Source organism: Ursus americanus, chromosome 10 (assembly GCF_024610735.1).
Source record: "Ursus americanus isolate L20-20 chromosome 10, mUrsAme1.1.p, whole genome shotgun sequence".
In the NCBI taxonomy this organism is placed as follows: domain Eukaryota; kingdom Metazoa; phylum Chordata; class Mammalia; order Carnivora; family Ursidae; genus Ursus; species Ursus americanus.
In genome coordinates, this window is record NC_142136.1 from 53272119 (window position 1) to 53296417 (window position 24299).

The 24299-nt window shown below is 48.2% G+C and overlaps 1 long non-coding RNA gene across 1 annotated transcript; it reads right to left on the reverse strand.

Annotated features, from left to right (window-relative positions):
* Positions 1-13272: 13272 nt before the first annotated feature.
* Positions 13273-22030, reverse strand: LOC148109365 (uncharacterized). Its single transcript, XR_015725865.1, has 3 exons — positions 21831-22030; positions 17863-17953; positions 13273-13870 (listed from the first exon to the last, which is right to left on the reverse strand). It is a non-coding gene; the product is annotated as an uncharacterized LOC148109365 (long non-coding RNA).
* Positions 22031-24299: the final 2269 nt, after the last annotated feature.

Here is a 24299-nt window from a genome sequence, read left to right on the forward strand (position 1 = left end):
TGAGCACAACCCACGCGGCGTGGCGGGTCAAGGCAACCCACACCATGGCCTCCATCATCCTGACCAGCCTGTCCCACTGCTGTTCCCCAAACACGATGCCCAGGGCTCCCCCACACACCCAGCATCCCAGGCATTCTCACGGTCATACCAGTGCCCGGTCTCTCCCCTCCCAGGGACGCCCTCTGCTCTCTCCACCCGACAGATCCAGTTCTGTAAAATTAATGTCGAAAAACCTATCCTTCATGACAGGCTCTCTCTCTCCTTCAAAACCCCCTAGACCAACACTGTCCAAGAGGAATAAATACGACTTAAAGTTTTCCAGGAGTCATATTTAAAAAAAAAAGATGAAATAAATTTCAATAATATGTTTTATTTAACCCAATATATCCAAAACAGTACTACTTTAGCATGTAACAGACATAAAATTATCAATGAATTATTTCACTGGGTTGTTGTAAGGTTTTTTTGTTCTGTTCTGTTTTGTTTTGTTTTGTTTTTGGCACTACGTCTTCTAAATCCAGGGTGCTTTATATACTTACCTCTCAGTTAGGATCCTAAATTTTCATAGAAAACACATGGTCTGTGCTTAGATCTCCTAAAGTCTAAATTACAGAAGATTCGTGCACCCAAGTTGTTCCAAACATGCTAAAAAGTCCACTAGTAACTGTGTCAGTCTTCTTAAATTGAAACTTTAATTACAATGAAATAATATTAAATTTTCACGTCTTCAGTCACACTGGCAGCTTTTCCAGGATTCAGTAGCCACGCGTGACTAGGGGGATGGTGCTGGACAGAGCGGCCATCGCCCCGAGGGCCTCCCCACAGGCACTCGGCCCACGTGGCTTCCTTTGGGAAGGTTTCCGCAGCTAGATCACAGACCCCACAGGGCAGAACCGCACCTTTGCCTCTTACCGCCCCATCGCCAGGACCCAGCATGGTGCCCACACACACTAGGCTCTGAGTGAATACTTTATGGATAAAGGGAAGAAAGAGTAAATGGATAAATGAGTTTATTCTTCCCATTAGGTTATTAATTGTTTGAGTATATATTTTATTCTTCTTAGTGAATTGTGCAAACACAGAGCCTTGCCCACTAAGACAGCCAGCAAGCGTCTGCTCCTCCGGGAGATAATTCAGGATGCTGCGGCCACCTAAGTTTTGTTTTTCACCTTATTTTATACTCACACCTACAAGTACATGTATATATATCATACAGAAAAATAGTTCTTAGGGTTTAACTCCTTAAAATTCCTTTCAGGAATGTTTGGATGGCTCAATCAGTTAAAGATCTGCCTTCAGCTCAGGTCATGATCCCAGGGTCCTGGGGTCAAGTCCCTATCTCATCGGGCTCCTTGTTCAGCGGGGAGCCTGCTTCTCCCTCTGCCTGCTGCTCCCCCTGCTTCTGCTCTCTCTCTCTCTGACAAATAAATAAAATCTTTTAAAAATTTAAAAAGTAATAATAAAATTCCTTTTAGCATTAGAATCCACTAAAGTGACCCCCGGATGTGTTAGGACACCCTGCACAGCGAGCACAGCAGTGCTCTCAGCGTGGAATTCTGACAGACTTCACTGTCTCCCCTCCCTCCCTCACTGTTATTCGCTGAGTCAGAAATACAGGCACTCCATAAAAAAAACCTTAAATGGGATGGAAGGAAGGGAGGGAGGGAGGAAGGGAGGGAAAAAGAGATAGGAAGCGAAGAGCCTCAGAGGGGAGACGACAGTGGTACGCAGAGTCTGAGGAGCGGCTGGTAGCAGCCCCACTCGGAGCACACCGTCATAGCTGGGTGCAGCGGTGGGTGCAGCCGCCCTTACGCCCATTTCCCGGTTATCTGGAGCCTTATCCAGAGATCAGTACCCGGGGAGACAAGTCTTGTTTCCATGACAGAGGAATTAGTGTGAAAGAATTAGGCAGAGTCTTATCAAATATCCTCATCAAAGCATGAATCAGTCTCATTGCTTCATGGAAAAACTCCTGATCAGGCAAGGTGAGGGAGGGCAGTGAGCCTGAGCCCGGGGCAAATGCACAGTCCTTGAACTTGAATCACGGAACAGGAGCACTGGGGCTCTAGGGATGTCGTTCTGAAGGTTCCTGAGGAGTCCAGGGGTTAGAAACCTAAGAGTTTAGAATCCTTCCCACAAGCTTTCACTGTCCCATTGCACCCCCAAGGGTATCAGACTCTCTTGCTCGCTCACTCTTAACAAGGTGGCATTTACGTGATTTTTTTCTCATATCCCATGGCCCTCGCCCTGCAAGCCCTCCATATGCAGCTCTTAAGTGGGGATGCCTTGCTCTCCGCGTATTCCCTGCCGTTTATCCTAATTAAGATCTCCTAACAGATATCAGGACTCCAACTGAAATCCTTCTACGACATATCCCATTTGTCACTGCTCTAGTCCAGTGCTTCCTCTCTAAGATTCCATTTATCCAACATACCTGACGTCTGAATAGAAGGAAGGAATATCTGCTCAGGTGATTGCTTGACCTAGATCCGTAATGATTCCAGTACGACTGGGGCAGGAGTCTGCTCAGACCGTTCTTTGTTTCTTTTCTTTTTGTTACTTTTTAAATGTATTTGGGGCTATTAAAATTTTTGTTTTGAAAAAATTCAAATTACAAGAATATCCAAGGCAGCAATTATGAATGGGACCTCACATTTAAGTCCAAAATGTTCCACCCAAATTGGAATTTCCTGTCAAATTTCCTCCCTTGCATATTTTTCCTTATAGCTGCATGATTTCCAATTGATTTTATATTTAGTAGTGGTTCCCAGAATTCCTAAGACAATAGACATCTTACCAAAAAAGTTACATGACTAAACACATCCTCATATTAAGAGAATTATGGCAGTGGAACAGATGTGATTAAAAGTAACCTTTATTACCAGATGAAGGATAGTGTAAGACTGACTCTCTGTAGGGCAAGGTTAAGTGACTGCCTTAGTCAAGATACAAATGACAGAAACTCAGACTATTTAAGCAAAATGGCTGTGTATTGCCTTATGAATCTGGGATATTTATGAATGAATGGATCAGAGCTTTAGGAAGGGCTGGATCCAGGTGCCAAAACAAGGTGGTCAGGACCCTTACACTCATGATCTTCATTTCTCAGCTTGACTTTCTTCTGAATTTTATTTTTTTATTTTTTAAGGATTTATTTATTTATTTATTTGGGGGGGAGGGTTAGAGGGAGAGGGAGACAGAGAATCTCAAGTAGACCCCCTGCTGAGCTTTGAGCCCAATGCAAGGCTCCATCTCACAATCCCGAGATCATGACCGGAGCCAGATTCAAGAGTCAGATGCTCAAACCAACTGAGCCACAAAGCCACCCCTTTCCTCTGATTTATAAAAAAAATGTTTATTCTTTCCTGGTACAGCAGTGTTCTTCAACAGCTATGAGAAAATGGCTATTGGCTGTTCTAGATCACATGCCCCTGGCTTAGAAATCCTAGCGGGAAGAGAATACTAAGAGTGTGTAAATAAAGCAGTCTCTCAGAAGGATTCTTATTGGCCCTGCTTTTGTCACATGTCCTCCTCTGCAATAAGCATTTTTTTTGTGAGAATAGGTGGAGGGAGTTTTTCAGAGTACCACAACCTGCTAAAAATGGGAGTCCGAGAAGGGAGAGGGGGGAAGGTGAATGATCTGGAGCTCTCTGCTACTGAACAAGGCAAATTTTACAATTCGAAGGGAGAAGAGACATACCCAAAGGACTGGCATGAAGGAGGCACAATCACTTGTGCCTAAATGCACCTCACTCCCTGGCTCCCGTGCTAGAAGCTGCAGCTGAGTCCTCTCGAATGCCCCTAGCAGTGACACATACCCTTACCTGCCCACCTCCCTCAAAACCCACTGCCACCAGAGTGCACTATTAGAGATGCAGGTGGGGAGAGGAAGAAAAGAGGAAAAAGAAGAGTGTCTGCTGCGCCCTCCCTTGGTCCTTCCCCTGTGAAAGTCATGGTCCTGCAGGGGTCCTTAGCCTGGGCACCCCAGCACCATTATGACCCTGCCCTTCAGAGACCACAACCTGAGATAGCCCAGATCAGAATTCCTGCCCCCAGATTTCCCTTACAGCCTGAACCGTCTGACCCTGAGGCTGCAGAGAAGACCCCACCTAACCTTGCCCAGGATCCTCCCGACTGATCTGAGGACCCCCGCCCCTGAGGCCAGGCTGCGGTACTAACCCAGTCCGTTCCAGGAGGTGACGGACTTCCTCGGCGCTGACTCAACAGTGTACACATGGAGCCTCGAAGACCAGACAAAACGGGTCTCTTGCCCGTCAGGCCGCCCTCGGACACTCAGACCGGACTTGCAGGGAGCAGCCCGGGGTCTCTTTCTGCTCTGCTCTCCCTCCCTCCTCTCTTCTCCTCCCCTAAGACCCCTCGGGGGCCCCTACCCCATTGGTCCCAGCTGCAGTCTGGAGCAACTGTGCCTGACTCTCCAGGTGCCCAGTGCCCCTAGAGGGGCCCGAGGGTCCTTCTGATTCTTCAGCATGAGACAGCCTGAAGGAAGTGCGTGTCTTTCTCCAGATGACATTGACCGCTTCTCGCAGCCGAGCCAGGCCAACCACGCTTTCATCTCTTTTCCCCCATGGCTACCCCATGCTTCCAACACTCCACATGGTGGCATGTTCTTTACTTGCTATTCGGCCACCATCTTTTTCTGGATCTGTCTACAGGTAGCAGAGCAATGGCTCTGCACTTATGGGGGTCATTTTCTCAGGGTGGATCAGGTGGTGAAATGAGACCAGTCAGGTGAATTTCTTTCTTCTGAGGTGTCAGCTGACTTCTCCTCCTCACCCATCCAGATTATCCTCTGGGCAAGGTAGAAAGAAAATAATAGTACGTTGTCTATGAACTTTTAGTACATTCTAAAGAATTTCATTATTTATTCAGGTACCAAATATGTATTGAGTATGGACTCTATGCCAGGCCCTCACCGTTTAGTGGTACACTAAGCAGACATAATCACTACTCTCGTGGCAAATTGACAGCTAATTCCCAGTTGCCTTTTACAACTCCTCAAGAAATCACATGTCAAGGCAGCAACAGCGAAAACCAGCAGGTAACAGGGCATCCTGGGGGTGTCTTATCTCCGCTGTAAACGATGACTGCAATGGCGGCATAACACAATTATTATCGTACAGCTCTGGAGGTCAGAGGTCCAAAATGGGTCTCTCTGGGCTAAACTCCAAGTGTCGGCTGAGCAGTGTTCCTTCTGGAGGCTCCAGGGGAGAATCCATGCTCTTGTCTTTTCCAGATTCTAAAGGCCGCTGGCATTCCTCGGCTGCTGGCCTCCTTCCTCCACCTTCAAAGCCAACCGTGGTAGGCTGGGTGCTTCCCATGCTGCCATCTCTCTTGTTCCCCTCCCCTACCTCCCTGTTCCACTTTTAAAGACCCTGGCAATTACACTGGGCCTAGCCGGATGATTCAGGATGATCTCCCCGTTCTAACCAGCTGGTCAGCAACCTTCTCCTCTACCACAAAATTTAACACACTCACAGGTTCCGGAGACTAAGACATGGAAACCTTTGGGAAGCCACAGTTCTGCCGAACCTAACTTCCAAATCCCCTCTTCAAGACACCAGGAAAGAGCTGGATCCCAGCCTTCCATGTTGAGGTGGCAGGGCCCAGGGTTCTGGGTCTCCCCTAGCCCCTTCCCCACCTCCACAGCTACACTCTGGTCAGTGTGCCGAGCTGGGCCTCTACTGGAGTCCTCAGCCTCCATTTCATCACCTCTCAGAGAATGGGTCTTGAGCCCTGATTCCTCAGGCTCTTAATTATCTGGTGTTTCTAAAGTGTTCTTCCATTCCAAACCCCAGACTTGGCCTGAAGCAAGGGAAGAAACAAGAAGTCAACTGACCTCCTGGGACCTCAGTCTCCCTTACCTAACTATAGCTCTCACAGCCTCAACAGAAGGCGCAAGACTGCTCTCTCCCCCCCCCCCACTCCTTGCCCCCTCAGGGCTGGTGACAGACAGCCTCAGGCCTAACCCTTCACATTCGAAAGGGGGAAGAAGCTTCTCCATGATCTTCTGAAGAGATCTTCTGAAGAGATCCATGCTAAATTACTGTGAACATTCTTCTCTTCACACTCCCTCCCCTCACTCCCCCAAGACCAGGATCTGACTGGGGACCCAGTCAACACCATTTTAACCATCGAAACTGACCAATGATTTTGTGGTTCTCTTGGCTCTCTGACCCCCACCTGCAGCTCCCCAAACCCACTGCTTCAGTGGGTGCCAAACCCCCAGAGTAAGAAGATTTACAGGCCATGGAAAGCCATCTGAAAATGTTTCTAAAGAGCGCTCCCACTTTCCTCATACAGGAGCGTGCCTGACCCGGAGAGGTGGGAGAAGGGGCATTAAGCTAGAATCCAATCTGAAAAGTGGTGAAAGTAGTTTCTAGCAAAGTCCTGAATGGAAAAGAGGAACTTCTCTATGAATGGCACATCACATGGTTCTCCCAACAGGCTACAGACATGGGGTGCTTAGTTACAGACTGAGAACGGTGCAGGAGAGAGCTCTAGAAACGGGTAGGCCTCTTGTGGACATGCACAAATGGTCTAAAAACCCCAACACAACCCTTTGCCCAGTCATTAAGTTTCCGAATTCATTTGGCTGAATGTACTGTGTACTTGAATTTAAAAGCAAGAGAGCTTTCCTTTGAGACATTGTGAGGTAGGTAACAGGGTTTGTCTATTATTAAAAATCCAATCCAAAGTCCCATCATTCACCCTGAATGATGCCAAACCAATTTCTTATGCAAAAGGGCTTTCAACCGAGTTGCACGCATTTTCATCGCGGGAGAACTGGGGAAGGAGTTTGATACGATGGCCTCTCATAAAGGGGAAAGCCTGGAGCGCTAAGGGCCAGCACTTGCAGACGGAAGGGAAAGACTAGAGGATGTATACGCAGACTTCCTTTGGAGGAACCCTTTGCTGTGGGGCACACCCTAAGCCATAGGCTGTGGGAGAACTTGGGGGGCACTCAGCATAATTCTATTATAAGGGAATACAAGAGAGGAGGTTTCTGAGCCTTCCGCACTATGGGTTCAGTCTCTCCAGGCTGCATTGCTAAGATGGGACTGAGTGGGGTTTTCCCCAGGGGGAGGTTCCCAGCGCGTTTTCACAATTTATTCCCTCCCCAGTTTGTCCCCTCTATTGGCTTTCTAGTACAACGTGGAATCCCTCACACAGGATTGTTACAAGTCCGCTGAGCTTAATGCTGTGGGGACATGCCCGCGACACACTGCTTAGAGAAAAAAAGCAGCTTACAATATAGTCTCTACTATACAATATGCTAATCTTGAAATGACAAGCATGTCCATAGATGTGCTTTGTACGTGTGAGTATGATGTTGGAAGGAAATACATAAAAATCTTAGGGTATAAACTTATGAGTGAACTTTTCATCACTTTTTTTTTATTTTCCAATTTTTCTACAATCAATACATATTGCTTTTATTATCTTAAAAGATTAATTAAAACAGAATGTCAGGTAAGCCTCTTGCTATGGAGACCAAACTTTAAATGTCCCCATCTCCTACTCCTTGGCATATGATCCCATCTTTGAAAGCACTAAAACCGAACTATGCAGAAAAGGAGACAAAGGACAAGTACTCTTGGGTGAGGCCCCAGGGACACTGGTTAAAGGGATGGCGAGGCTGTGGAGTCAGCAGGACTTCTAGGTCTCGGATGGAGTGGGTCACCATCTTGCTGAGAACCTGATCTTCTGTCTTTGGTTTTAGAAGGCTCTCATTCTGGGCTCTTTGCTGGACAGAGAAGTTCTTAACCAGGGTCCGGATGACCCAGGGGATTTGTGTACAGGACAAGGAGGCCAAGACCCTGGGCTGGACTCGTTGGTTCTCTCCAGTGTCAGGTGTGAAGCAGGGAGAGGGAAGTCACTGGGCGTGTTTGCCCAGTGTGGCCAGTTCTGTTTGGCAGGTGGGTGTGGAGGACACGATGCCCACTGCGGCTGTGAGCACAGCAGGCCAGGTCTGGTACAGGTGGCTCCCATCGCTGCCTCCTCCCCGAGGACAACACCCTGCCCAAGGCCAGGCTTTCAGCACAGCACTCCCCGACCCACTTCCCCCACTCCCCATATTATGGCGTGATGGAAGGAACAAAACAGAGATGAAATCATTAAGCTGGAATCTGCTACCTGCAAGCTGTGTGACCCTGGGCAGTACTTGGCTTCCGAACTTGTGTCCTTATCTATAAAAATGGAAAGAATATAATAAAGATCTGATTGGGGTGTGAGTTTTCAATGAGAACATGTATCTGAAAGACACTATGTATTGTATAGCTGTAAACACAGCTTTGTCACTCTTACAGGGAGATGGGCCCTGCCCACCTTTGCCTTCTCATCTGCCCCCCTCCCGGGCAAACCACCCCTTCGTAGCGGCCAGTGATGATGATGCTGGCTAACAGTTGTAGAGGAAGTTAGAATGGAGGTTGCAGCTGAAACACTGAGAGACAAAAGATAAAAGACACCAAATCGTGCTGTGAGAGGAACCATCCTGGACCCCTGGCAAAAGGGGAGTGGCCTCGAACTGCCAGAAAGTCAAACGTGCCATCCCCATGGGGGGTGAGGGGACCCTGGGAGGGGTTTGCCCAGAGCACTCTTGCTTTAGGTTTAAGACAGCGGGTGCCAGATGCAAGAGAATGTTCCCACTCCCCGCATCGCCCCCTCTCTGCACCCCAACCCAGGGAGGCCAGGAACCACTGCTGGTGAGTATGGGAGGAGGTGAGCAAGAGAGAGAAGGGACCCTCTCCCTCCCCGGCCCCCGCAGCCAGCCCCCTCCAGAGCAGAGACAGAAAGACTGGAATAGCCACCGGTATTTGAGAGCGCACATCCTGATTTAGATGTGAAAATGACTCTACAACTGTCCTCGGAGCACCCCGGAAAGTCGAGATGTTTCCTCCAAATTCACAGGGCAGTGGGGGAGAAAAACAAAAGCTGCATTGTGACTACACCCCAGGAATTTGTGATTCAGTGTATCGATGTTCTCATTCTATGTTTGCTGAGCACTACTGAAGGCTATTCCAAGAATTCACTTTTATTAAATCGTTACATCTTACAACAACCATATAGCGCATAATCCCCATGCTACCGATGAGGACACAGACACAGAGTAGCTAAGTGGCGTATCTAAAATCCGTGGAGGTTGGGTTCGAACCCAGATCCATCCTTCAAGCCTTAGCTAGAGCTCTCTCCCTGGGCCATCTTGGATCTCTCCAGGATCCCATAGCCCCTCGCCTCTCACATTGAGTTGTGGTTGCCTGTCTGGTGCTAATGTCTCCAGTTGCGATGACCTTCTCCAGGACAAGGACGAGATCTCTGTCATTTGTGTGGGGCAGGACCAAAGTGCAGACTGTCCTGCTTCAGCTCACGCCTGTCGGGTCTGATGAGAGCTCTGAAGAGAGTCCTGGCTCTGCACGCTGGTGCTCTGCCTGGACCCAGCTGGCCCCTGGGACTCGTGAGCTGAGAGCAGGGACAGGGACAAACAGAAGCAGCCTGAAGGCGAGTCCCAAGGAAGAGGTTTTCAGAAAACTGGGAAGAGACATGGGACAAGTGTGGGGTGTGGAGGAGAGAGAGGAGGGTGTTCAGAGATACGAACCAGAATCCCGCTTAGGGATGTCCAAGAATCACATACACATATTTGCTTGAAGCTACATTTTTGGTGGCTGAAATGCAGCTTTTGGGGTGGCGATTTATTTTATTTTGCTTTTTTCCAACACTGCTCTGAGACTGAAGCGTGTCTTGGCTGCCCGGCCTCAGGAATAGCCATATTCCTGGAACCTGGTCTCTGATGCGTAGTAGGTTTTTGGTAAATAATTGTTGAATTGAATGGAAAGGAAATTGCGCAGCGTCCCGTAGCTCTCAGTCATCTGCCTGCTTCTGAGGGTGAGTGCGCACTGGGGAGGGGCCGGCAAAGCAGCCACAGAAGTAAACATTGAAGGGCAGCCTTTGAGCAACTTGACCTCAGCCAAAAACCCAAAAACCATTGGTGTGCGATTCATGGTTCAGGTGACGCAGCTGACAAGAGCCTGGGCTAGTGCTCAGAATGTCCGAGCTTGGGCAGAACGCGCGAACATAAGGGACCCCTGACTCCCCACGGCTCAGATGAACGGTTGCTTCTCCGGGTGTGCGTCAGAGGTGAAAGCTGGAGATTTGACATCGTCCTGGCCTTGTCTATCACCTCAGCTTGGTTAGAGGGTGTCCTTCCAGCCCTTTCTGATTAAACTCTATTTACCATTTTCTACTTTTAGGTGACCTTTGACAATAGCCACCCTTTGAAATGGTCTGCCCAAAGGATTTGGAAAGGTCAACATCTTGTATCGGGTATTTTATAAAAGGGCCCTTCTTTTCTACATGTGGAACCCAGCTGGGTGGAAGTTTTTTGCTGGAGAAGCCAGCCCTGAAATACGCCTCTAACACATAATCAATTCAAGACTGGTCCTCAGTTTTCTCCCGCGTCCTTGGGGGGATTCCTCTGACACTATGGAGCAGAGGCGACTGTGAGAGGGGCTGGTGCCCTTTGGACCGACAGTTGAGTTCAAAGTCTCATTATTGCCAACTTTGAAAGGAAGGCAGAGAGGAGGGCGTCTCTCGGTTTACAACTGGATGGTTGTGGCCTCGAGAATAAAAGTGAGCTAGCCAAGACTCTCTAATGAGGACCAGAGGCGGCCTCCTCGGATCGCTTCAGTTCTACGGGTCTTCAGCACAGCTCCAGTCCACAAGAAAGTTCGCGACTTCCAACTAAACTCTCCCGTCACCGCGTGTGTGCTACGAAAGAAACGCCTCGAGGCAGAATAGCCCAGTAAGACAAATTAGAGAGAATGAAATGAGACCTCAGACTTTCCCTGCCCCTTGGGGACAACAGTTCCTTCTCTTCTGCACATTTTCAAGAATTCCAGGACCGCGAGCTGACCCCTGACAGCTAGACTAGCAAGGGGCTCTTCGTAAACACAAACAACAGAGAAACATGTGAACAGGCACTTTGCAGGCTTTCATCAGAATGGTTTTAAGTGTTGGATACAGATGATAAGAAACAGGGATTTTGTTTTCCAACTGGTGTAATTTCAGTAGGAGTTTGATGTCTACTTTTCTGCGGGATGTGGTTCTTCTTAATGCAACACGGTACCTGTCGCTGCAGAGATGAAATCGGTGCCTGCTTGGGTATAAATTATGGCAGCCATCCCATGCCTGGGGAGAGCTCCAGGTCACCTCAAGGGGAACCATCATCCCCCCAACACACCGAGAATCATATCTGGGGTCTCTTCTTAGTTATGTAAGTTACACACGAGTTATATAGAGCCAGAAAGCATCTGCTTCCCAGAGCGAAGGGGGCAGTGCTACCATCTGTGGTCAGTCAGACACAGGGCTCTGACCAACAAATACCAAATAATATGACCAGCGCTTCTCTAGGGACACGATGAGCTAAATTTCATGTTTCACAACAGCAGGCAAAATGGCAAGTATGACAGCATGCTTCAAAATGGTGTTCAGCAGAAAAGCCAGGGAAGTGTAAGTGAGGATGTGGGCTCAGCCCAAGGGTGGAAGGGTGTTCAGTCAGGCTGGTGGCACCCCTGGTGTCAACAGAGATCTGGAGCTAGCCCTCCCAGGACCCAGCCACCCCACACAGCAGCCCTGCTTGGGGCCTACGGGTGAGCACAGACATGCTCATTAAAGATCATAGGCGGCCCATATAGTACACTGTGGCTGAGCACAGCCCTGAACGAGGAGTGGGGCTGCCATCTTTCCAGTCACCTCTGAAGCCTGCGCAGGATGAGGACCGGCCTGGAACCATCTCTGTGGAGAAGCAGACCATGCAAGACTCGTCTCCAACAGCAACACTGCGTGGCAGCCATGTGCAACTGTGAGAGTATCTGATTAGGGTCTCTTGCTTCTGTCTGCAGACCAAGGACTGAAGCCCTTTGGTCTTTTTAAATAAGGCCCTGGGATCTTTAACCCTGTGCTCCAAGCTTACACAGAAGCTCACGTCAATTACATTCATTTCCATCTCTCTCACAATTGCTATGTGTGTAAGCTCGTGAATGGCTTTTCGCTGTACTGATTTATGGGTTACTTGTATTGAATTTCTGGCTTCTCAGTGTCAGGGATACCCTCAAATGGCCCCGGTTTTACAGAAGGCCTCATGGCAGTCTCTCTAGGGCAGCCAGCAGCCACGGGATACACACTGCTGGAAAAGTACAGTTCTTCCCCTGACTGGGGGGCAAAGGACCCAATATCCCCAGGACCCCACTAGCTGCTAGGTAATATCAGACCTCTTCTCCTCAGCCCCGTGACCATCTGTGTGGCCTGAGGTGTTACAAAACTGACCCCTAAGTCTGCTCTTTGGCTGAAGGTTCTCCTCTTTCTTTCCACAGGGGGGACCGCAGATGCCTTTTGCAGCTTTCTAGCATTTTCCTTGGATGTTGTGTGTCTGTGCAGAGAGGGAAACTGGTCCTGGTTCCCTTGGGGACCAGGAAATCAGGTTTCAATTAGAGAAGCACGAAGACAAATTTCACCACCTTTCTTCCCTAAAGTGGCAGAAAGTGCCCAAGAAGAGACCACGTGGGCTGAGCTCGCCTTTGGTATTTTTATATTTCTCCGTTATGCAGGGAAGCCACTTAACGGTGAGTTTTAAGTGGGGAGAAGGAAATGGATCTGGCATATTAAATGGAAAGCCATCTGAGGTAAGTCGAAGGCAGTGCTCTACAATTTGCCCCCCAGCCTCAGGTCACAGACCTGTGGGTTTCCACTCCTTTTCAGCGCTTCCTGCCCTTAACCCGAAAAAGCAGAGACGATGTGCACCAGGTATGTTGGCTGTCCCAGAAGACCATGAATGAATATAAGATTATTCAGACCTTGCCACCTGTCTTAGCCCGGATTTCCCAGAAGGTAGAGTCGGAGGCAGAGGGCTCGTAGGATTCAAAACTTCATTAGGGAATGTAATCCCCTAAGAATTATAGGGAGCGGGAGTGAGGAAGAAGGGGAGGGAAGCAGAGAAGGAAGGAGAACCAATCCAAGGAAGCTAGTCACTGAGCTGCCTACCTCTACTAAGTGCAAATGCTGGCTACATACGTGGCATCCGTTCAAAATATATTTCTTTAACATTCCTTAAACCCCAGGTAAGCTGTAGAGTCAGTGCCTGTCCTCACCCCACAGTGGGTGGGGAGGGAGTAATTAACCCACCAGCTCTTGCCTCCCCTTGGCTGAAGCCTCACCCCCACAGACGCTCCCTGCCCCCCCCCCCACCACTTCCAGCTTACACATGGTGGGTGGGCATCAGGCAGGTCTCATGGAGGCATCAACCGAGGTGCCCTGAGCCGAGAGAGGAGACGTGACCGGTGTGCACATAGACAAGGCACTGTTGGGCCCACGTAAAGTCAACCGGAGCCCCGGTGCTGGGGGCTTGTCCACTGGGACAAGAGATGGGCAAGGCCAAGAGGGTGGGAAACACCAGCCATGGGAAGAGTGAGGAGGGCAGGACGGTAGCGGCTATCTGCAGCTCCGCGCTGAGGCATCTAGAGCTAAGGGTCTCAGGCACAGCAAGCGCCACGTGAAAGAGCCAGACTCAGACAGATGGAAGGCACAAGAAGCACATGCTAAGTCTGGGGAGTGAATGGCATTTCACAGGCCCCCAGGGCTTCTCAAAAGGTGCTATGCTCTGATTCATAGTCCAAGTCCTCCACCAATTTGGGACCCAGTGAAATCACAGTTCCCTCCTCCTGGGGAGGCAGTGGTCGGTGGAGCCTCACCAGTTCGCAGGCAGCCTGTGTTCCAGTCCCAGGCCTGCCATCTACTGGCTTGGTGACCTTCTGCAAGCTTCTGTGACCTTCCCAATCAACCTCAGCCTTGGTCTCTTTATCTGTAGAAGGGGAAATTGAAAAATAAGTAAATAAAATAACAGGGGAAATCAATGTATCCAATGAGATCATTCAATGTCATGGTTAGCCCGTTGTCTGGCACACAATAAATTCTCCATAAATAGAAGCTTCTGTGGTTATTATGCCACCAGACTGTGCCTCCAGGAGTTTCGGGTTTCTCTGGGGAAAATTAGGATGGTATGACACTCAGCGAGCGTTCTAAATCCTTAAATATATCAACTGCTTCTATTTTAACACCACTGTGAGCAAATAAAAAAACTTGGCAAAATCACCTGAAACAAAAATATAATCAAGTAGTAAAATTAGCATCACATGTTTCCATCTTCACTCCAGGGCCCCCAGGTCACCCCAGCCCCCCAGGAGTGAGTCAGTTCTGGCAGAAGAGAAATGAATTCATCCTGAAAGAGAATCTCTTGTTCTTTACCCCACTAATCCTTTTCTTTCAGACTCAGTGTTTCAGCCTCAGAGAGGACACTTGTGAATGACTAAGTAGACTGATGACATAGCCTCGTGTGTTTCTAACTTGTCACAAGCAGACATACCTACTTCTTGACACTCAATGGTCCCACTCTGTGTTGGTTTTTGAGTGGTCGAGGCTCTTATAGCTTTTTTCCTGCTTTCAGTGATAGAGAAGTGGCCTCTGTCACTCCTCACTGACGAAATATCAGTGATGAGTTCATCACTTCGTTAGCTTGTCCCGGACATCTCCAGAGCCCTGAGGTCGTGCCAGGCCCTTGGGGGTACAGAGGTGGGTCTCTAGGGGAACACATCCCACAACAGGTGAGCACAGAGGCTCAGGAGTGTGTTCAATTGATACTTAACACTTATCAAGCCCAAGCAATGTGATAAGAGCCATAGGGAGCTTGTGAGCTAGAGGGAGAGACTGACACATAACAGATGATTGCAATGCAAGGAGACGGGCCGTGTGGGTGGGGGATCGTGCCCCTGTGCTCTTTCTAGAAATCTACTCGAGGAGTCTGCGCCAGGCTGTACTCCGGCTAAGCCACTCCACGCTCAGTTCCTCAGCACATCTGAAACTTTCAGGCTCTGGGTATCCCTTCAGACCATTCTTCTCTCTTGGAGGAGACTTTTATGTTTATCAAACAGGGCAAAGATTATTTTTTTTAAGGGGTTGATAAACATTCCTCCACAAGAGACTTCCCTGTCTGGCTAAAAGCCACCAACCTGGATCACCAAAATATCTCAGAGCTCGGGGCCTAAGAGAGGGAGAAAGTTCGTCTCCATAAAAGGCCTAGCAAATTCCCATTCCCAGGCCCCAGACTGCCTCTTCCCAGGTGATGATAGTGGACAAGTACACTCCCTTCAGTGGAGACCCCTCCTCCCTGTTAAGCCTTTCTCAGTCTAGTTAATACCCGTGCAGTGGCTGAGATGAGGGGTATATATTTCTACTTCCCTAAATTACCAAAAATTACCCCAAAACGGACAGCTCCTTTTTTAATTTTGTAAATTCTTTATTGATACATATAGAAAATTGCATAACTCACAAAGCACATCTTGATGAATTTCTGCAAGGAACACCTCCCTCCCGTGAGAATTTCCTAGGTCAACAGCTACGTGTTTGGTTTTGATATGTCTTAAAGTCTAGATTATTCCGAGGGGCGCCTGGGTGGCGCAGTCGTTAAGCATCTGCCTTCGGCTCAGGGCGTGATCCCAGTGTTATGGGATCGAGCCCCACATCAGGCTCCTCTGCTGGGAACCTGCTTCTTCCTCTCCCACTCCCCCTGTTTGTGTTCCTCTCTTGCCGGCTGTCTCTCTCTCTGTCAAATAAACAAAATCCTTAAAAAAAAAAAGTCTAGATTATTCTGAGACCTAGAGTTGAGATTCACTAAACTCAGTCCAAGTCTTTGTTATGGCACCTTCTCCAGCAGGAGGATGCTTCTTCCCAGCCCGTGGCCGAGGACAGGGAGCTTCAAGACCAGCCCAAATCCCACCTCTGCCCAGCTTTTTGTGCCCGTTCCAAGGGCCACATTCAATATTTGTCATCTACCTTTTTTATGCCGTACCATCATACTTGCCCTGGCACCCGATGGCCGTCTAAGGCTCAGACAAAATAATTGACTCCACGGGCATCCTAAACATAAACTTTGGTGTCAGACACCGGGTTACGAGCTAGGAATACAAAGGTAAATATGTCCGGGGTAGCTAGCTGACCACCAAATTTTGTGGCTCCCCCCTGCATAAAGTTGTTACAGAGAACTGGCTTCCCAACTAGGAACAACGTCTCCCAGTGCTCCCTGCATTTCCATGGGACTGTGTGACCCCTTCTCAGCAATGGAAAGTGAGCCAAAGTAATGTGTGTCATTTCTGAGCCAAAATGTTAAGAAGTGTGGCTTCCTCCCCCTCTCTTTCCTTATCCACTGGCTGGATACAGGATTCCCAAGCCTGAAGGCATGGAAGATCCACAAAAAGGAAGGAGTCAGGGTCCCTGTATCGCCACATAGAGGAAAACCACCCATCAACCAGGAATATCTATTATGGGATTGAGAAATGAATTTCTGCTGTGTTAAGCCACTGAAACATGGGCGATTGTTACAGCAGGTGATGTTACTCTAACTCGTACAATGAACAAGATCTAGTCTCTAGCCCCAAGATGCTAATATACCAGAACATTTAGAGTTGCATTTTAGAAATCTCTTTCCAGGGGCGCCTGGGTGGCTCAGTTGTTAAGTGTCTGCCTTTGGCTCAGGGCATGATCCTGGTGTAATGGGATCAAGCCCCACATCGGGCTCCTCTGCTGGGAGCCTGCTTCTTCCTCTCCCACTCCCCCTGCTTGTGTTCCCCATCTCTCTGGCTGTCTCTCTCTCTGTCAAATAAATAAATAAAATCTTTTTTTTTTTAAATCTCTTTCCAGCAATGGCAGGGAGAATAGACCAAAGTGAGACCAGTTCAGAAAGAAGTCTGATGTATAATTTTATATATATATATATATATATATATATATATATATACACACATACACACATTTTTTAAATGCATGATAATATTTTTATAATTACATTGTATATACGTCAGCTATTATTTTCATTTTTTCAGCACCAGCATTTCCCCCTTCTTATAACAACACCCTAATTGTCCTCAATCCATGTAGTTTAGGTGGGACTGAGTCACCATTGTCCTAAAGGTTGGTTTGGAAAATCAGAGCCAACCAGTGCTATCCTGAGACTTTTTCTAGAAGAGTGAGAGAAAGGCATTCTCTTTTTTTATTGGGTTACTGACAGGGTAAATAGTAGGAGTAGGGCTCAAGGCAGACATCTTGCCTCTATCGGGGGAGAAGTTGCTGCGTGGAATGGTTGAGGAAAAGTTAAAACAGTCTGTGATCCATTTCTCCCCCAATGACGAGAGGGACCCCTGGGGAAGAGAAGGCAAGTGGCATGGCCTAGTCTCTCTGTAAATGTGATAACTGACCTCCTGATAACAGTTAACAACGTTTCAGGAAGGAAAGTCTTTATCTATGGAATCGTCTTAGCAGGATGTCCCTGGTTTTGGCTTGCTTGTGGTATACTATTCTAGAATCTATGGATATCTGAGGCATGGCTCCCTGGAAAATGTCACATAAGCTCAGTAACAATCTTGCTGTAAAATGGAGAGATTCATAACACGAAAGCTCCCTGCCGTGTAGGATGAGTATAGATCTTACTTATAGACCTCGTTTTATTAAAAGCATGTCTTAAGCAGGAAGGAAGGACCTGGGGAGCCACGTGGGATGCTTTCTGTGTATTCAGTTATCTATTACTGTGTAACAAAGTCCTTCAAAATTTAGTGGTTTAAAACATCATTATTCTCTCTGATGTTCTCTGTGGGCCAGGAAGTTGGGCAGGGTGTAACAGGGTCAACATGCCTCTGCTTCATAATGTCGTATGGGATGCGGGGTGCACGCACCCCTGGGACGACTCAAAAACCAGAGGGGATTTAGTGGCTGATGCTGGAATCACCCGGAGCCCCACTCACTCACCTAGCTGAAGATCTGTGCTGTCTGGGGAATCAGCCATCACCGACGTGGCATTCCCTTCCATAGCTTGCTCAGCTTCCTCATGGCTTGATGGCTGGATTCAAAGAGAAAGTGTCCCAAGAGGAACAGACAGAAGCCACATCACCTTTTATAACCTAGACTTAAAAGTCATACAGCACGGGGCCCCTGGGTGGCTCAGCATGTTAAACATCTGCCTTTGGCTCAGGTCATGATCCCACGGTCCTGGGACTGAGTCCTGCATCGGGCTCCCTGCTTGGGAGGGGGGAGACTGCCTCTCCCTCTGCCTCTGCCCCTCCCTCCAACTTGTCTACTCTCGCTCACTCGCTCAAATAAATAAATAAATAAATAAATAAAATCTTTAAAAAAAAAGTCACACAGCATCACTTTGCAACTTTGCAATAAAAGGGAATCTAGACTCCTCCCTTTGAGGGGAAAAGTGACAAAGTCACATTGCAAGACCAGCATGTAAGGAAAAATTCAATCTATTTATGCTGTTTGATTATATTTTTTTAAATCACTAGTAAAGATTACTCATCAAGGTAAGACCTCTGATTTGACAGAGGAAATCAGAGCCAAGAGGTGATGAAGCAGAGAGAACCGCGATGACCATGTTTGTGCTATTTGGGTGTGTTTGAAGGCAAAATCATTCTTGTGCTGCCCAGCCTCATGAGCCAAAAATGTCCTCATTTTTATTTAAGCTGGTTTGAGTTTTCTTTTGCTTAGAATCTAAAGATTTCAAAATAACATAATGTGTATATATTATTTACCGCTTTGTTCAGTGGTATTTTAGGCTGCTTATAAAAATACACACATACTATACAGCAAGATAAAAATGTTTTTTAAAAACTGAGGAAATTAAGCCCAAGAGAAAACAATAGAAAAAAATTTTTCGTTAAAATAAGGATGAGGTTGGAACTCACAATTCATGCTGGAAGATCATGAACACTTAATAGAAGGGGAGAGCAGCTAAGAAATTGTGGAAATAGGGGCGCCTGGGTGGCACAGCGGTTAAGCGTCTGCCTTCGGCTCAGGGCGTGATCCCGGCATTATGGGATCGAGCCCCACATCAGGCTCCTCTGCTGGGAGCCTGCTTCTCCCTCTCCCACTCCCCCTGCTTGTGTTCCCTCTCTCGCTGGCTGTCTCTATCTCTGTCGAATAAATAAATAAAATCTTTAAAAAAAAAAAAAAAAGAAATTGTGGAAATAATCCAGGTGAGGGTGAGAAGGGACATAAGCAGATGGATCCGTTGGGGTTTGTTGACTGACTAAATGTGAAGAATAAAGGAAAGAGTAGGGTACAGTAGAAATCCAAGACTGTTCTTATGTTTCTGGCTTAGGTGATTGGGGCAGACAGAAGTTAGAGTCATTGAGACAGGGCTATCCCAGTGGAAAAATGAGTTTGGGGGAGGATTACTTGGAGGTCAGCCGTTCTTTCTGGACACTTTGAGTATAAGTCATGAACAGGCAACATGGGATGCACATGGGCAGTTGGTTTTCTAGGACAACAAATGGGGAAGAGCTCTGAACTAGAGACACAGATTGTTAACTACACATATTTTTTTAAGATTTATAATGGGCAAGGCACTGTGCGAATTACTGGAGGTAAGCGCAGAAGCCCAATAGGCAAGATATTTGTCCTCACAGAGCTGATGTTCCAGCAGATGTGTGACAGCTGGGGTCACGGATGGGCACGAAGTCGCCTGGGCAACGTCGTCCGGGGCAAGCCGAGGAAAAGGTCACACAATGGAGGCTGAGAAGACAGAGAAGTGGAAGCCAAACCAGAAGGGATGGTCTAAATGCCACCCAGGAGAGAGGACGCAGAGAGTGTACAAAAGGACTTAGTAAAGCCCAATGCAGATATGTTTTATTATTATCATTTGTGGCTCTCCTCTCTCTCTGCCTTTTCTAAGATCCTCTTTCAGGTACTTGCCTTGCTGAAGTTTCTTGAGGGCAGGGACATTTTTTACTGTGGTAGCCCCAAGTGGCCTGGCTTACACTCCATCAGTTCTTGGGGAACTATCACGTCTACTAATTATCATGAGTGTGTGAGCACGTGTGCCTCCATGAGCGTGCACACCCGTGTGGCCGTGCCTGGTCTCCCTGACCCGGTCCAGCCGCTCGAGGACAGGGGCTGGATGGTGCCTTGGGGTCCTGATCATCGGATCTCCGTTCAGTCTCTCACACTTAAGTCACTCGATCAATATGCGTTGAACTGAATTTTCTCCCCTGTTCCAGCGGCGAAGCATTCATGTGTGATCTCTGAGCATAAATGTACTGTCCGTGGGGAAACAATGTGTTTTCTTCTCTCCGATCCCTGTTGCTCCTTTGCACAATGTGTTTTCACGGGGCTGTTTTTATTCCAGTATTGGAATAAAGGTTGCCAAGGTTAGTAAGCAGGGCACTTAGCCTAACCAAGCCCCAAACAAGCCAGGTCTGCTGGGATCTGAAAAGGCAGCCCTAGCAACACAGAATTTAGGACCAGAGGGACCTAAGAGATCATCTAGCGATGGTGCGAGTCTAGTCCCGCCCCCCCTTACAGGCAGCAGAACGAATACGAGAGAATTTCCAAAACTTGTCCAAGGACACAGCTGATTAATGGCAGAGCTGGGAATAGACCCAAGTTCCCAGACTCCCAGTCCTTTGATCCTGGCACTGCACACAAGGTTTTCTCTTAGACTGAGTTTTACCTATAAACCTTGAGTACTTCGCCCTAAGCTATTCTTCCCATCACATAGGATTAGAATAAGGCCGCAGAGGGACGGCTAGTAGCCTGTTCTTGGGGTGGCCACAGACCGAAGCGCAAGTGAGGGCTCATCACAGCGCTGCGCGGCATTCCACCTCGTACTTCTGTGACACATATGCCGGTATTTCTACCCAACAGTCCCTGTGGAATAACGCGTGAAGACCGGAGACTAGAAGTTTCTCCAGACTCTTCCTGCAAGACCTTCAGACTGCCGTCTCTCTTTAACCGGCTGTCACTAGAATGGCAGGGTGTGGAGAAATACCGTTAACAAGTCCAAAACACCAAACCACTTGAAGATGGTCACCTGCTCCCATTGACATCTCACTTGAAGCCCTAATCCTCAAGCCGCGACATCGGAATCCTCTCCAATGGCAACTGATTGTGGTGTCACAAACAAAGGATTATAACTATTTGAGGAAATCGCAGTGGAGAGGAAAGATTCTGTTTCCACGTCAGTGTTTCTGGCAAATTTGTTCTTCAAGACGCAAAACACAGCATCCGCTCGAGGCTCGCATTTAATAAAAACAATAATGCCTAATATCTCTTGAGTCTCTTGGTGAATACTTTTTCACATATGTGACCCCAATTAATGTCTGTAACAATCTTTCAAAACAGAAATGATTCATAATTCACCACCATGGAAAAGCCGAGTTAGAAAGGTGAAATAAATTGCCCAGTGTCGTTACAGATGGTGCACGGCGACGCCGACGCTTCCTACCAGAGGGCGGGAGGGTTAAAGGCGATATCCCAAATACGAAATACAATATGGACAAATCCCATAGCCTTATAGGTTCTTAAAGAAACCACAAATGTCAGATAAAAACGTATCACCCCTTGGGGCGCCTGGGTGGCGCAGTGGGCTAAGCATCTGACTCTTGGTTTTCGGCTCAGGTCATGATCCCAGGATCCTGGGATCCAGTCCTGCATTGGGCTCCCTGCTCAGCGGGGAGCCTCTTCTCCCTCTACCCCTCCCTCCTTGCTCGGGATCTCTCTCTCTCTCAAATAAATAAATAAAATCTTTAAAAAAGAAAGAAAAGATTTTCCACCTACCTATCACTGTGCTTCAAATTTCCACTATCAGATTCATTCCTACAAAATGATATTATGGAAGAGACTGCTAATCATCCACCAGTTTCCACTTTCCCCTCCACATTACCTGCCCCCCCCCCCCTGCAGTTAGCAGTGGAAGGTGAGAAGTGGACACATACCGTTCTGGCCTGAGCCCCAAGACCACGGGTGTGTCTCCCTTGCACCCTTTTCCATTCTTGCTGGCTCGCTGGACGTTGGCAGGGAGGCGACCAAACTTGAACCACGCAGATGAGGGCCACACCCGAGGGGATGGCGGGCAAGTGAAACGAAAGAAATGTAAATCCTTGAATGACTGTGTGGAGCAGACCCACATGCCAATTCTGGGACATTTACCTCATGCTATTATCTGAGAAAGAAATGAAATTCTACCCTCTTCCAGGCACCGAATTATTGAGCAATAATAAATATCCATTGTTTGAAGCCACTGAGTTACACTGTCACTCAGCAGTGTCTGCTGACGTGACCAGCATGAGGAACATCTCTCAGGAGGCCTTTCTGTGGTTCTGGCAACAGGAAGTGGCGGACCAGGTCGAGCAGGAAATCATCTATCGAGAGAAGAGTGAGTTGCTGACAGAATCAAGAGAAGGCTGGAGAGGCAGCCTCGGGAAAATAGGCAGGAAAAAGGGAAGTTGGGCAACTGAACCCAGGGCCCAAACTTACTCCCCAGCCACCAACCGAAGACAACTCCTGTGGCCACTGCTGGACACTGACCGGACACCAGAGCTGGCACTGGGAAGTGGACACCACTGGGGAGACTGTGGCCACGGCCGCCCTGGAATCCTTCGTTGCTGCTGCCGGAACAAATTCCCCCACCATCCTCACTTCCTTGCCTCTCTCGACCCAGAGTCAGTCCAAGCCAGAGAGTTTGGCCACACCTAGATGAAGTACCCAAGCCTGGCCTTCTTGGGAAGGGGGGATATATCCGGCTGTTCCAGCAACTCTAGTCCCACCATGACTCCTATAGAAAAGAGGTTCAGATGTTGGGCAGGCAAAAAAATAATAATGATAAAAAATAAAAGCTGCCAAGTGTCCTCCCAGAAGAAAAATGCTTCTAGAGCAATATGGTTCTCTGGAAACTCTTAGGTTTGAAAAGTGCTCTCAGAGGGCTCCGGCTGCCTCCCCGCTTGCTATACCCCACCTCCCGGTTTGTCTTAATCAGGACTCTCAGCTACGAAGGACAGAAACATAATTAAAACGATTTTACATTTATTAAAAAGGAGGAGCGTTATTGGCTCAAATAAGTAAATAGTGCAGATGTATTTGGGTGCAAGGCCTGAACGGTGTCATTGGGGCTATTTCTCTGTTCTGCTTTCCCTGGAAGGCCCTCCATTATCACTACGGATCTCCCTGTCCGAGAGACACCTTCCATCCCGAGGCGTGAGTCTCTCTTCTCAGTGTACCCGGAGGAAACCGAGGGTCTCTCCCCCACAGTTCATGGAAGCTCTGCATTAACTGGTCCACGTCCTTTGCTCAGGTGGGCGGACGGAACAATGGTCACATTCCCACACCTGCAGTCAGCTCCACCCGAACCACAGGGACAGGGAGTACAGGACGGCAGTTTCACAAGGAGAATCAGCATCCGGCTACCAGAGGGAGGAGGAGGGGTGTCGGTACCAAGAGTCAACTTAACGCCCTGGCCTAGGACATCCACGGGTTACAGAAGAGGTTGAAAAAAAATCACCGTACAATCCGAACTAAATAAAGAAGCCCCCCTAAGTCAGAGCTCTTTCTCCCATCTTCTGTGAAGCTTAGCTCTGCATCCCCAAGACAGACCTGAATGTTTGCCTAAAAGCATAAACACCATCTGATGTAGTAAAAGAGGGTTTCTCAACCTCGGCACTGTTGACATTTGGGGCTGGATCATTCTTAGTTGTGGGAGGTCTGTTCTGGACATTGTGGAATGTTTAGCAGCATCCTGGTCTCCACCCTAGCCCCGGTTATGAAACTCAAGATGTCTCCAGAAATTGCCAAATGGGGGCGCGTGGGTGGCTCAGTCGGTTCAGCGTCTGCCTTCAGCTCAGGTCATGGTCCCAGGGTCTGGGATTGAGTCCCGCATCAGGCTCCCTGTTCAATGGGGAGGCTGCTTCTCCCTCTCCCTCTGCCTGCCGCTCCCCCTGCTTGTGCTCTCTCTCTCTCTCTCTCAAAGAAATAAATAAAATATTTTAAAAAGAAAAAAGGAAAGGAAAGGAAAGGAAAGGAAAGGAAAGGAAAGGAAAGGAAAGGAAAGGAAAGGAAAGGAAAGGAAAGGAAAGGAAAGGAAAGGAAAGGAAAGGAAAGGAAGAAAGAAAGAAGGAAATTGCCAAATGTCCCCTGTGGGCAAAACTACCCACGCCCGCAGGTAAAAACCACCTATTAGAAGGCTGGAGAACGAGAAGAAGCGCCCTAAATCCTCGCCAGGAAGGACAAACCTGCGTCACCTGGTCCAGCCGGGCCCCTCTACAGCTCTGGGGCCTGCACAGCTGGACTCCCGAGCAGAATTGGGTTATGAAACCCTAAAGACAGAGCCAGAGATCTTCTAGTCCTGCTCCAGAACTTTTGCTCAGGGCTGGGCCTGGCCTCAGCGTACCAGGGTCTCCCCTGCAAGTCAA